Below are 12,385 nucleotides of genomic sequence, written 5' to 3'. Positions count from 1 at the left end.
ATCACCAAAAAGGCAAAGTGTGGAAACAGGTCAAGGCTCCTAAGCCTTCTGTACAGAAGGAAAGGGGGCCAAGAGGCAGACTGTGCTCACACAGTGCCCACCGAACACAGAAGCCTATGTGGAGATTCCTTCTGTTCCCTCTGGACAAGAAATAAAAATATTTCCTTGTTCCCCGGATATACAGGGAAGTCGTGTCCCGGCCAAGGTCCCAACAGCCTCCATGCCACAGGAGCGGTGCTCCAAGCAGCCGCCTGATCCACCAGGTAAAGCACACCCCTTTTACATCCCTAAAGAGGAGCAGATCTCCCCACCTGGTGATGAAAAGGAGCTTTCCCTGTGCACCCTGGCACCCAAGAGGGGTCAGGAACACCACCCCGCAGTGGTGGAAGGGATCCAGATGGCAGGAGAGCAGGTTGGTGATGTAGCCCTCACCCTTAGCCCTGAGAGGTCCTCTATTAGTGAGGATCTGCTTGAGCAGCTGTCACAGGGCCACCACCAGGTGCCCCTGGTGCAACATTCACAGGTTAGACAGGAGGTCCAGCTGGACACTGAGACTACTGCGCTGTGGACACACCTGATCCCAGATGCCGATTCCCTCTGCTGTGACCCAGGGAACCTGCAGTCAGGTAACATTATTTCTCACAACTACCAGGTAGTGAGTGAGACTGACCTGAGTGCTCCTGCCTCAACGGCAGGGTTGCCAACACACCCAGTCCCCCAGAAGGGACAGGGAATGAAAGCCGAGCCGGTTTTCTTACAGCCACCAGCTCAGTCTGTCAGTCTGAGTCTGACCAACAGTGGTTCAGCCAGACTGGAGCTGGATGGTCAAGTCACCCGCCTGCCAGTGCAGGACATCGCAAAGAGGGGTGTCAGAATCCCCGCCTGCACTGACATGGGCCTGGTGAGTAATAGTAAGTTCAAAGACAGTGAACTAGCTATCCCAGTGCTGGGGCAGCTCCCTGAACCCCTAGCGAGGGAAGGGGGGAGCGAGCAGGTGTCCTACACCCACGCCCAGCGAACGATTGTAAACATGCCGATAGAGGGATTCCTCAATCAGGAGGTGTGCAGGGTGGACCTGAACAGTGAGAATGGGATAACAATCCCAGATCACTCAGGTGCTCCAGATGACCACTCAGCCGAGGGTCAGGCATGCTCCACCGCTGCACCACCCCCTGCAGGGTTCCTAGAGCACAGGCATGAACAAATTGAAAAAGCAGATGCCCTGGAAAAGGAGGAGCAGCATCAGCAGCTGCGTCAGATTTCCCCAGATCTCCAGGATGTTGGTGCCCAAGATGCCACAGGGAATACTGAGAAAGACACCATGTACACGCTGCGCCAGCTTAGAAAGGCAACAGTCACTCAGAAGGAGATGACTGGGATCAGCCACCCGAAAAGACTTTTGGGAGGACTGATTGCTGCCGCCACTGTTGCATGTTTGCTTTTTCTGGTAGGTTTGTGTGCTACTGGCACTCTCCCCCTGACTGCCCCAAGAAGGCAGGTGTCCGAGATGCCAGAGGGGAGTGACAGACTGTATCAACAGCAGCAAAAGTTGGAAAGCTTAGGGAAAACCCTACAGGCAACTTCCTATGCAACAGGGTTAAACCTTATTCCCCAACCAGTGGACATGATTGTTGGTGTTATACAGTGGGTTTATGCTTGTGTGCAACAGGCCAGAATGTTGACACAAGACCTGTTAAGGGAGCTTAGTGCCACTGTAGCCAGTCTAGCCATGGCACAATTCCCATACCACTTGATTCCACTCTTCTCAGTAGAGGAGTATGTGACATTAACCCCATCGCTCATAGCTCACCCAGAAGGCAATCCAAGATTGAATTCGGTTCCAAATCTTGAGATGGGTATGGCTACCAAAGCTATCCATTGGCTGTGTCTAAACGATTCACCAATGAAGGGTGTAAAGCTACTAACGAGCAGAGGGAGGTTAGTGAACCCCATGAAGAGCAGGTGGGACGTAAATGGCTGGTCAACACACCACATTTAACTGTCACCATGACTTGTGACAGGCATGATACAGCTACCGCAATGCAGCTACCTAATCAAACAGTTTTCCTGCAAGTTCCCGAGGAGGCCATAGTACAGCTTGAACTTAACACTGTACTGTCTAGAACCAGACAACATAAGACCAAACTTGAGGTCGTGGATGCCTTCAGGTGCCACACTATTGAATTGGATAGAAATCCAAGAAACAGCAAGCCCTGAAGAAGTACAAGTAGTTAGTTTGCTTTAATGGAACAAACCTCCAAACCACCCTAGCAGATACCCAACACAGGTGTTGTGGTTTATCGGGGGGCTGGGAACAGGAACTGGTGTTATTGTAACACTGCTGCTGGGTAGCTGGATCATGACTGACAGTGTACTCTGAATGCTGTACTCTCACATCAAGATGTACTCCGGGTAGCATGAATGAGTCAAAGGTAGCATGTCAAAAGAAAGGAAGTGACTTCTCCCCAAATATCTACTACAGAGGTATCAGATATTGACAGTGAACTTCCTGATGTGTAATTCCTAGACTTAGATAATGTCTCCTACCGTGTTTATACATACTCCAGATGTTATTCATCATGTTTGTTCCCAATGCTGGTTCCGGTATGAATTCTCGAGGAGTAATGTGGACATTTAAGATTAATGTTCTAATAGCAAGGGACATCACTTAACTCTGTTTTGTTTTGAAGGCAACAACGCCTCAGGACCTCGTGACCTTCAAAAAGGGGGGATATGTAGCGGCGAGGCTTATTAATAAGGCAGAATTAAGTGTTTCTGAGCTTTCCCAAATTAGGCCTCATCTCTCTGTTCATCTCTGTGGTGCAGCCACAGAGAAACTATTCATGCAGGCTGATTTAAGGTTTCCTTTGATAAGGTTTCCTAGGACAGCTCCCAAAGGGGGATGCACTTAGCTAAGCCTGGCTATCATGATCAATGGTCATCCATTGGCGCCTATCTGTCTAGGGAGTGCCAGATGGACATCTGGACTGCATTCCTAAGTGTCAGGAGTAAGTGACTCATATCTCACCTTGCTCAACCAATCAGGGACTGGTAGGGCCGAGTAACCCACGTGGGACTCTGATGCCCATGGAACTTTCAGCCAATCAACGAGCTGAAGTTCCTCCAGGTAAAAACAGGCAACACAGAGAGCCTGTGAGATTCAGAAGGGATTCAGGAGAATTCTGTGGACTTTTCTAAAGGGAATTCAAAGGAGAATTCCAGGGCAGGACGGCCCAGGAGCAGAAGGCTCCCAAGGGTAGGACATTCTCGCAGCGCGCCTCCTGACCATCCTGAGACTCAGCCCGGACAACCACGGAACTTTCCTTTGTTCTTAGAGTCTAGAGCGGAGGTTGCCAGAGAATAACCAGAGGATCCACCCGAGGTTAGCACCAGCAGCAGGCCTCGTGAACAGGTCGGAACTGTGGACAGCTTAATCACTATTCAGAACTAGCTCTTCATCAGGAACGAACCGGTCCTCTTCCTGACTTGCTGGGACCCACAGTCATCTTTTCTCCTGTGCACAAACTTTGCTAGTTAAAGCCAACACTAACTATCTGGTCAGTGAACATCAGCAGCGCACCGTCGCAAGCCGCACAGCACAGCCTGGCACCGAGCCAGAGAGTGCGGATTGGACAGCAACAGCCTGCAACTGTTTCTTTGTGCCCGCAGGAGATCTGAATCCCCAGAGATTGGATGAGTATTCAACTTCAATGCATTACAGCTCGAGAATTCAATTGTTATCCCAACCAGTTGATATCAATTTAATTCCTAAGAGTTATGTACTTGTTTTGAGTATCTAATGTAGAAGTTATAACCAAGTTCATTTACGAAACGGTCTTAATGAATGATATACTGAACGTATGTCCTCTTGATATATGTAACTCTTTGTAATTGACTGAATATATATCTTTTGTATTCTGATAACCCTCGCGATAAGATCTGTTAGGTTTATATGCATATTCTATGTATTAATAAATGTATCCTCGTGTATTAGTACCTGTGTGTGTGTGTTGTTTGAGTTATATCGCATGGTTGGATTCTAAAGCCATCAAAAGAATCAATTTTGTGATTTACTGCTACAATTAATAATTGTCCCAGTAAATACCCAAACCCTACAGAACTGGTGCCTTCAGAGAGCACACTACATTACATTTTGGTTATGGCAACATTACATTTTTGGCGTCCCTGGACGGGCGTGGCAAGACTGAAATGAGTCAACCAAGCGGAATAATTCATATAAAACGCCGCGGGTTTCATACACGACAATACAGTGTGCTGAAAGCCGAAAGGAAAAAAGTTCCCCTTGCTCTTTAAGCAGTGCTTGATTGTTTTGTGATTTTTTCCGATCTACCGGGTTGATTGCATACTTGATCTTGTGGTTTTCTGTGGTAAAACTGTGATTTCGTACTTAAAAGTAATACTCTTTAAGTTTAACGATGGTTGCTAAAAGGTCTGAATTCGAGTCGCTATTAAGCACTCTCTCTAGCAGCGACAAGTCTGACCACGATCTCCGTCATATCTCCGTCAGCGGAGAAGCTAGGAGAATAAACCTCCATTCTCTGAGAGAGCTAGCGAAGGACATAGAGAGATTTGACCCTGCAGTGTCAGAGAATAATATCGAGAGTTATATTCAGGACCTCAGGTATAACCTGCAGTACCTGCCAAACGCCACAGAACAGGAGAAAGTTTCTGGTCAGGAAAACTACCAGCAGAGCTGTACATGAGTGGAAGGCTAGGCAGATGAAAGAAGTCTGTAATGACTTTGAGCAGCTGTGTCAAGCACTTATCGAAGAATACAGTGCGTTTATTGACCCGACTGCCGCGATAGCCGCCGCCCTTAACATTAAGCACGAGAGAGCAGAGTCCCCTCGCGAATATTACGAGAGACTTAGACAAACTTATTTTGCAGGGCGAAATGATGAGGGTTGCGAAGAGAACACACATTTCAAGGGTTTATTCATTGCGAATCTCCACCCGTCAGTCAGAAAGATGATCTTAATGCATACAGATGCACAGACCATGAAAATGACTGATATTAAGAGATTCGTGCAGAAAGCCTGGGAGTATGATGTCCAAAGTCGCTCTGAGCAAAAAGCTGTTAAAGCGACTGTGTTCGCCGTCAGAGCCAGCAGGGTTAATTCCCTCCTGCTCGAAGGAGCACAGGCTCCTGAGCTGGCTAAGCCCCGTTCCAAAGCAGGCACACAGGACCGCACCCAGCGTCCTAAGTGCCATGAGAACACCGGGGGAGGGAAAGGGCTAGATAAAGCTGAACAAAAGGATTCAGTAGCCGCCCGCCTGGCCAGGCTTGAACAAGCTTTATTAGGACAGGGACAACCGCTCCCCAAGGCTGCCGGAAGCGTGAATGAGCTGATACTCTCTACTGGAGGAGGCGGAGACCCGCCCCCTCTCCCTCCCTCAGTCTATCTGATTGAGCGGAAGGGTTCCTGCCTGGATGAATTCAGCCACTCCCAAGCGAGTTCTGACTCCACCCCTGAAGTCACAGAGCAGGCAGTAAAACACAGAGGAAAAGCAAGAAGCTTTTACCTCAAGGCTGCCATGGGAGATGTCTTACACAGTGAGACACTGATTGACACTGAGGTTGAAAGGTGTTTGATGTCACACGGCAAGCTCAAACGGGTTGAAAAAGAAAAGGGCATGCGACTCAGAGAGGAACCTTTGGTGGATCACCAAAAAGGCAAAGTGTGGAAACAGGTCAAGGCTCCTAAGCCTTCTGTACAGAAGGAAAGGGGGCCAAGAGGCAGACTGTGCTCACACAGTGCCCACCGAACACAGAAGCCTATGTGGAGATTCCTTCTGTTCCCTCTGGACAAGAAATAAAAATATTTCCTTGTTCCCCGGATATACAGGGAAGTCGTGTCCCGGCCAAGGTCCCAACAGCCTCCATGCCACAGGAGCGGTGCTCCAAGCAGCCGCCTGATCCACCAGGTAAAGCACACCCCTTTTACATCCCTAAAGAGGAGCAGATCTCCCCACCTGGTGATGAAAAGGAGCTTTCCCTGTGCACCCTGGCACCCAAGAGGGGTCAGGAACACCACCCCGCAGTGGTGGAAGGGATCCAGATGGCAGGAGAGCAGGTTGGTGATGTAGCCCTCACCCTTAGCCCTGAGAGGTCCTCTATTAGTGAGGATCTGCTTGAGCAGCTGTCACAGGGCCACCACCAGGTGCCCCTGGTGCAACATTCACAGGTTAGACAGGAGGTCCAGCTGGACACTGAGACTACTGCGCTGTGGACACACCTGATCCCAGATGCCGATTCCCTCTGCTGTGACCCAGGGAACCTGCAGTCAGGTAACATTATTTCTCACAACTACCAGGTAGTGAGTGAGACTGACCTGAGTGCTCCTGCCTCAACGGCAGGGTTGCCAACACACCCAGTCCCCCAGAAGGGACAGGGAATGAAAGCCGAGCCGGTTTTCTTACAGCCACCAGCTCAGTCTGTCAGTCTGAGTCTGACCAACAGTGGTTCAGCCAGACTGGAGCTGGATGGTCAAGTCACCCGCCTGCCAGTGCAGGACATCGCAAAGAGGGGTGTCAGAATCCCCGCCTGCACTGACATGGGCCTGGTGAGTAATAGTAAGTTCAAAGACAGTGAACTAGCTATCCCAGTGCTGGGGCAGCTCCCTGAACCCCTAGCGAGGGAAGGGGGGAGCGAGCAGGTGTCCTACACCCACGCCCAGCGAACGATTGTAAACATGCCGATAGAGGGATTCCTCAATCAGGAGGTGTGCAGGGTGGACCTGAACAGTGAGAATGGGATAACAATCCCAGATCACTCAGGTGCTCCAGATGACCACTCAGCCGAGGGTCAGGCATGCTCCACCGCTGCACCACCCCCTGCAGGGTTCCTAGAGCACAGGCATGAACAAATTGAAAAAGCAGATGCCCTGGAAAAGGAGGAGCAGCATCAGCAGCTGCGTCAGATTTCCCCAGATCTCCAGGATGTTGGTGCCCAAGATGCCACAGGGAATACTGAGAAAGACACCATGTACACGCTGCGCCAGCTTAGAAAGGCAACAGTCACTCAGAAGGAGATGACTGGGATCAGCCACCCGAAAAGACTTTTGGGAGGACTGATTGCTGCCGCCACTGTTGCATGTTTGCTTTTTCTGGTAGGTTTGTGTGCTACTGGCACTCTCCCCCTGACTGCCCCAAGAAGGCAGGTGTCCGAGATGCCAGAGGGGAGTGACAGACTGTATCAACAGCAGCAAAAGTTGGAAAGCTTAGGGAAAACCCTACAGGCAACTTCCTATGCAACAGGGTTAAACCTTATTCCCCAACCAGTGGACATGATTGTTGGTGTTATACAGTGGGTTTATGCTTGTGTGCAACAGGCCAGAATGTTGACACAAGACCTGTTAAGGGAGCTTAGTGCCACTGTAGCCAGTCTAGCCATGGCACAATTCCCATACCACTTGATTCCACTCTTCTCAGTAGAGGAGTATGTGACATTAACCCCATCGCTCATAGCTCACCCAGAAGGCAATCCAAGATTGAATTCGGTTCCAAATCTTGAGATGGGTATGGCTACCAAAGCTATCCATTGGCTGTGTCTAAACGATTCACCAATGAAGGGTGTAAAGCTACTAACGAGCAGAGGGAGGTTAGTGAACCCCATGAAGAGCAGGTGGGACGTAAATGGCTGGTCAACACACCACATTTAACTGTCACCATGACTTGTGACAGGCATGATACAGCTACCGCAATGCAGCTACCTAATCAAACAGTTTTCCTGCAAGTTCCCGAGGAGGCCATAGTACAGCTTGAACTTAACACTGTACTGTCTAGAACCAGACAACATAAGACCAAACTTGAGGTCGTGGATGCCTTCAGGTGCCACACTATTGAATTGGATAGAAATCCAAGAAACAGCAAGCCCTGAAGAAGTACAAGTAGTTAGTTTGCTTTAATGGAACAAACCTCCAAACCACCCTAGCAGATACCCAACACAGGTGTTGTGGTTTATCGGGGGGCTGGGAACAGGAACTGGTGTTATTGTAACACTGCTGCTGGGTAGCTGGATCATGACTGACAGTGTACTCTGAATGCTGTACTCTCACATCAAGATGTACTCCGGGTAGCATGAATGAGTCAAAGGTAGCATGTCAAAAGAAAGGAAGTGACTTCTCCCCAAATATCTACTACAGAGGTATCAGATATTGACAGTGAACTTCCTGATGTGTAATTCCTAGACTTAGATAATGTCTCCTACCGTGTTTATACATACTCCAGATGTTATTCATCATGTTTGTTCCCAATGCTGGTTCCGGTATGAATTCTCGAGGAGTAATGTGGACATTTAAGATTAATGTTCTAATAGCAAGGGACATCACTTAACTCTGTTTTGTTTTGAAGGCAACAACGCCTCAGGACCTCGTGACCTTCAAAAAGGGGGGATATGTAGCGGCGAGGCTTATTAATAAGGCAGAATTAAGTGTTTCTGAGCTTTCCCAAATTAGGCCTCATCTCTCTGTTCATCTCTGTGGTGCAGCCACAGAGAAACTATTCATGCAGGCTGATTTAAGGTTTCCTTTGATAAGGTTTCCTAGGACAGCTCCCAAAGGGGGATGCACTTAGCTAAGCCTGGCTATCATGATCAATGGTCATCCATTGGCGCCTATCTGTCTAGGGAGTGCCAGATGGACATCTGGACTGCATTCCTAAGTGTCAGGAGTAAGTGACTCATATCTCACCTTGCTCAACCAATCAGGGACTGGTAGGGCCGAGTAACCCACGTGGGACTCTGATGCCCATGGAACTTTCAGCCAATCAACGAGCTGAAGTTCCTCCAGGTAAAAACAGGCAACACAGAGAGCCTGTGAGATTCAGAAGGGATTCAGGAGAATTCTGTGGACTTTTCTAAAGGGAATTCAAAGGAGAATTCCAGGGCAGGACGGCCCAGGAGCAGAAGGCTCCCAAGGGTAGGACATTCTCGCAGCGCGCCTCCTGACCATCCTGAGACTCAGCCCGGACAACCACGGAACTTTCCTTTGTTCTTAGAGTCTAGAGCGGAGGTTGCCAGAGAATAACCAGAGGATCCACCCGAGGTTAGCACCAGCAGCAGGCCTCGTGAACAGGTCGGAACTGTGGACAGCTTAATCACTATTCAGAACTAGCTCTTCATCAGGAACGAACCGGTCCTCTTCCTGACTTGCTGGGACCCACAGTCATCTTTTCTCCTGTGCACAAACTTTGCTAGTTAAAGCCAACACTAACTATCTGGTCAGTGAACATCAGCAGCGCACCGTCGCAAGCCGCACAGCACAGCCTGGCACCGAGCCAGAGAGTGCGGATTGGACAGCAACAGCCTGCAACTGTTTCTTTGTGCCCGCAGGAGATCTGAATCCCCAGAGATTGGATGAGTATTCAACTTCAATGCATTACAGCTCGAGAATTCAATTGTTATCCCAACCAGTTGATATCAATTTAATTCCTAAGAGTTATGTACTTGTTTTGAGTATCTAATGTAGAAGTTATAACCAAGTTCATTTACGAAACGGTCTTAATGAATGATATACTGAACGTATGTCCTCTTGATATATGTAACTCTTTGTAATTGACTGAATATATATCTTTTGTATTCTGATAACCCTCGCGATAAGATCTGTTAGGTTTATATGCATATTCTATGTATTAATAAATGTATCCTCGTGTATTAGTACCTGTGTGTGTGTGTTGTTTGAGTTATATCGCATGGTTGGATTCTAAAGCCATCAAAAGAATCAATTTTGTGATTTACTGCTACAATTAATAATTGTCCCAGTAAATACCCAAACCCTACAGAACTGGTGCCTTCAGAGAGCACACTACATTACATTTTGGTTATGGCAACATTACATTTTTGGCGTCCCTGGACGGGCGTGGCAAGACTGAAATGAGTCAACCAAGCGGAATAATTCATATAAAACGCCGCGGGTTTCATACACGACAATACAGTGTGCTGAAAGCCGAAAGGAAAAAAGTTCCCCTTGCTCTTTAAGCAGTGCTTGATTGTTTTGTGATTTTTTCCGATCTACCGGGTTGATTGCATACTTGATCTTGTGGTTTTCTGTGGTAAAACTGTGATTTCGTACTTAAAAGTAATACTCTTTAAGTTTAACGATGGTTGCTAAAAGGTCTGAATTCGAGTCGCTATTAAGCACTCTCTCTAGCAGCGACAAGTCTGACCACGATCTCCGTCATATCTCCGTCAGCGGAGAAGCTAGGAGAATAAACCTCCATTCTCTGAGAGAGCTAGCGAAGGACATAGAGAGATTTGACCCTGCAGTGTCAGAGAATAATATCGAGAGTTATATTCAGGACCTCAGGTATAACCTGCAGTACCTGCCAAACGCCACAGAACAGGAGAAAGTTTCTGGTCAGGAAAACTACCAGCAGAGCTGTACATGAGTGGAAGGCTAGGCAGATGAAAGAAGTCTGTAATGACTTTGAGCAGCTGTGTCAAGCACTTATCGAAGAATACAGTGCGTTTATTGACCCGACTGCCGCGATAGCCGCCGCCCTTAACATTAAGCACGAGAGAGCAGAGTCCCCTCGCGAATATTACGAGAGACTTAGACAAACTTATTTTGCAGGGCGAAATGATGAGGGTTGCGAAGAGAACACACATTTCAAGGGTTTATTCATTGCGAATCTCCACCCGTCAGTCAGAAAGATGATCTTAATGCATACAGATGCACAGACCATGAAAATGACTGATATTAAGAGATTCGTGCAGAAAGCCTGGGAGTATGATGTCCAAAGTCGCTCTGAGCAAAAAGCTGTTAAAGCGACTGTGTTCGCCGTCAGAGCCAGCAGGGTTAATTCCCTCCTGCTCGAAGGAGCACAGGCTCCTGAGCTGGCTAAGCCCCGTTCCAAAGCAGGCACACAGGACCGCACCCAGCGTCCTAAGTGCCATGAGAACACCGGGGGAGGGAAAGGGCTAGATAAAGCTGAACAAAAGGATTCAGTAGCCGCCCGCCTGGCCAGGCTTGAACAAGCTTTATTAGGACAGGGACAACCGCTCCCCAAGGCTGCCGGAAGCGTGAATGAGCTGATACTCTCTACTGGAGGAGGCGGAGACCCGCCCCCTCTCCCTCCCTCAGTCTATCTGATTGAGCGGAAGGGTTCCTGCCTGGATGAATTCAGCCACTCCCAAGCGAGTTCTGACTCCACCCCTGAAGTCACAGAGCAGGCAGTAAAACACAGAGGAAAAGCAAGAAGCTTTTACCTCAAGGCTGCCATGGGAGATGTCTTACACAGTGAGACACTGATTGACACTGAGGTTGAAAGGTGTTTGATGTCACACGGCAAGCTCAAACGGGTTGAAAAAGAAAAGGGCATGCGACTCAGAGAGGAACCTTTGGTGGATCACCAAAAAGGCAAAGTGTGGAAACAGGTCAAGGCTCCTAAGCCTTCTGTACAGAAGGAAAGGGGGCCAAGAGGCAGACTGTGCTCACACAGTGCCCACCGAACACAGAAGCCTATGTGGAGATTCCTTCTGTTCCCTCTGGACAAGAAATAAAAATATTTCCTTGTTCCCCGGATATACAGGGAAGTCGTGTCCCGGCCAAGGTCCCAACAGCCTCCATGCCACAGGAGCGGTGCTCCAAGCAGCCGCCTGATCCACCAGGTAAAGCACACCCCTTTTACATCCCTAAAGAGGAGCAGATCTCCCCACCTGGTGATGAAAAGGAGCTTTCCCTGTGCACCCTGGCACCCAAGAGGGGTCAGGAACACCACCCCGCAGTGGTGGAAGGGATCCAGATGGCAGGAGAGCAGGTTGGTGATGTAGCCCTCACCCTTAGCCCTGAGAGGTCCTCTATTAGTGAGGATCTGCTTGAGCAGCTGTCACAGGGCCACCACCAGGTGCCCCTGGTGCAACATTCACAGGTTAGACAGGAGGTCCAGCTGGACACTGAGACTACTGCGCTGTGGACACACCTGATCCCAGATGCCGATTCCCTCTGCTGTGACCCAGGGAACCTGCAGTCAGGTAACATTATTTCTCACAACTACCAGGTAGTGAGTGAGACTGACCTGAGTGCTCCTGCCTCAACGGCAGGGTTGCCAACACACCCAGTCCCCCAGAAGGGACAGGGAATGAAAGCCGAGCCGGTTTTCTTACAGCCACCAGCTCAGTCTGTCAGTCTGAGTCTGACCAACAGTGGTTCAGCCAGACTGGAGCTGGATGGTCAAGTCACCCGCCTGCCAGTGCAGGACATCGCAAAGAGGGGTGTCAGAATCCCCGCCTGCACTGACATGGGCCTGGTGAGTAATAGTAAGTTCAAAGACAGTGAACTAGCTATCCCAGTGCTGGGGCAGCTCCCTGAACCCCTAGCGAGGGAAGGGGGGAGCGAGCAGGTGTCCTACACCCACGCCCAGCGAA

The sequence above is a fragment of the Atractosteus spatula genome, chromosome 10 (assembly GCF_055471065.1).
Source record: "Atractosteus spatula isolate fAtrSpa1 chromosome 10, fAtrSpa1.hap1, whole genome shotgun sequence".
Lineage (NCBI taxonomy): Eukaryota > Metazoa > Chordata > Actinopteri > Semionotiformes > Lepisosteidae > Atractosteus > Atractosteus spatula.
This window is presented reverse-complemented; position numbering follows the sequence as displayed.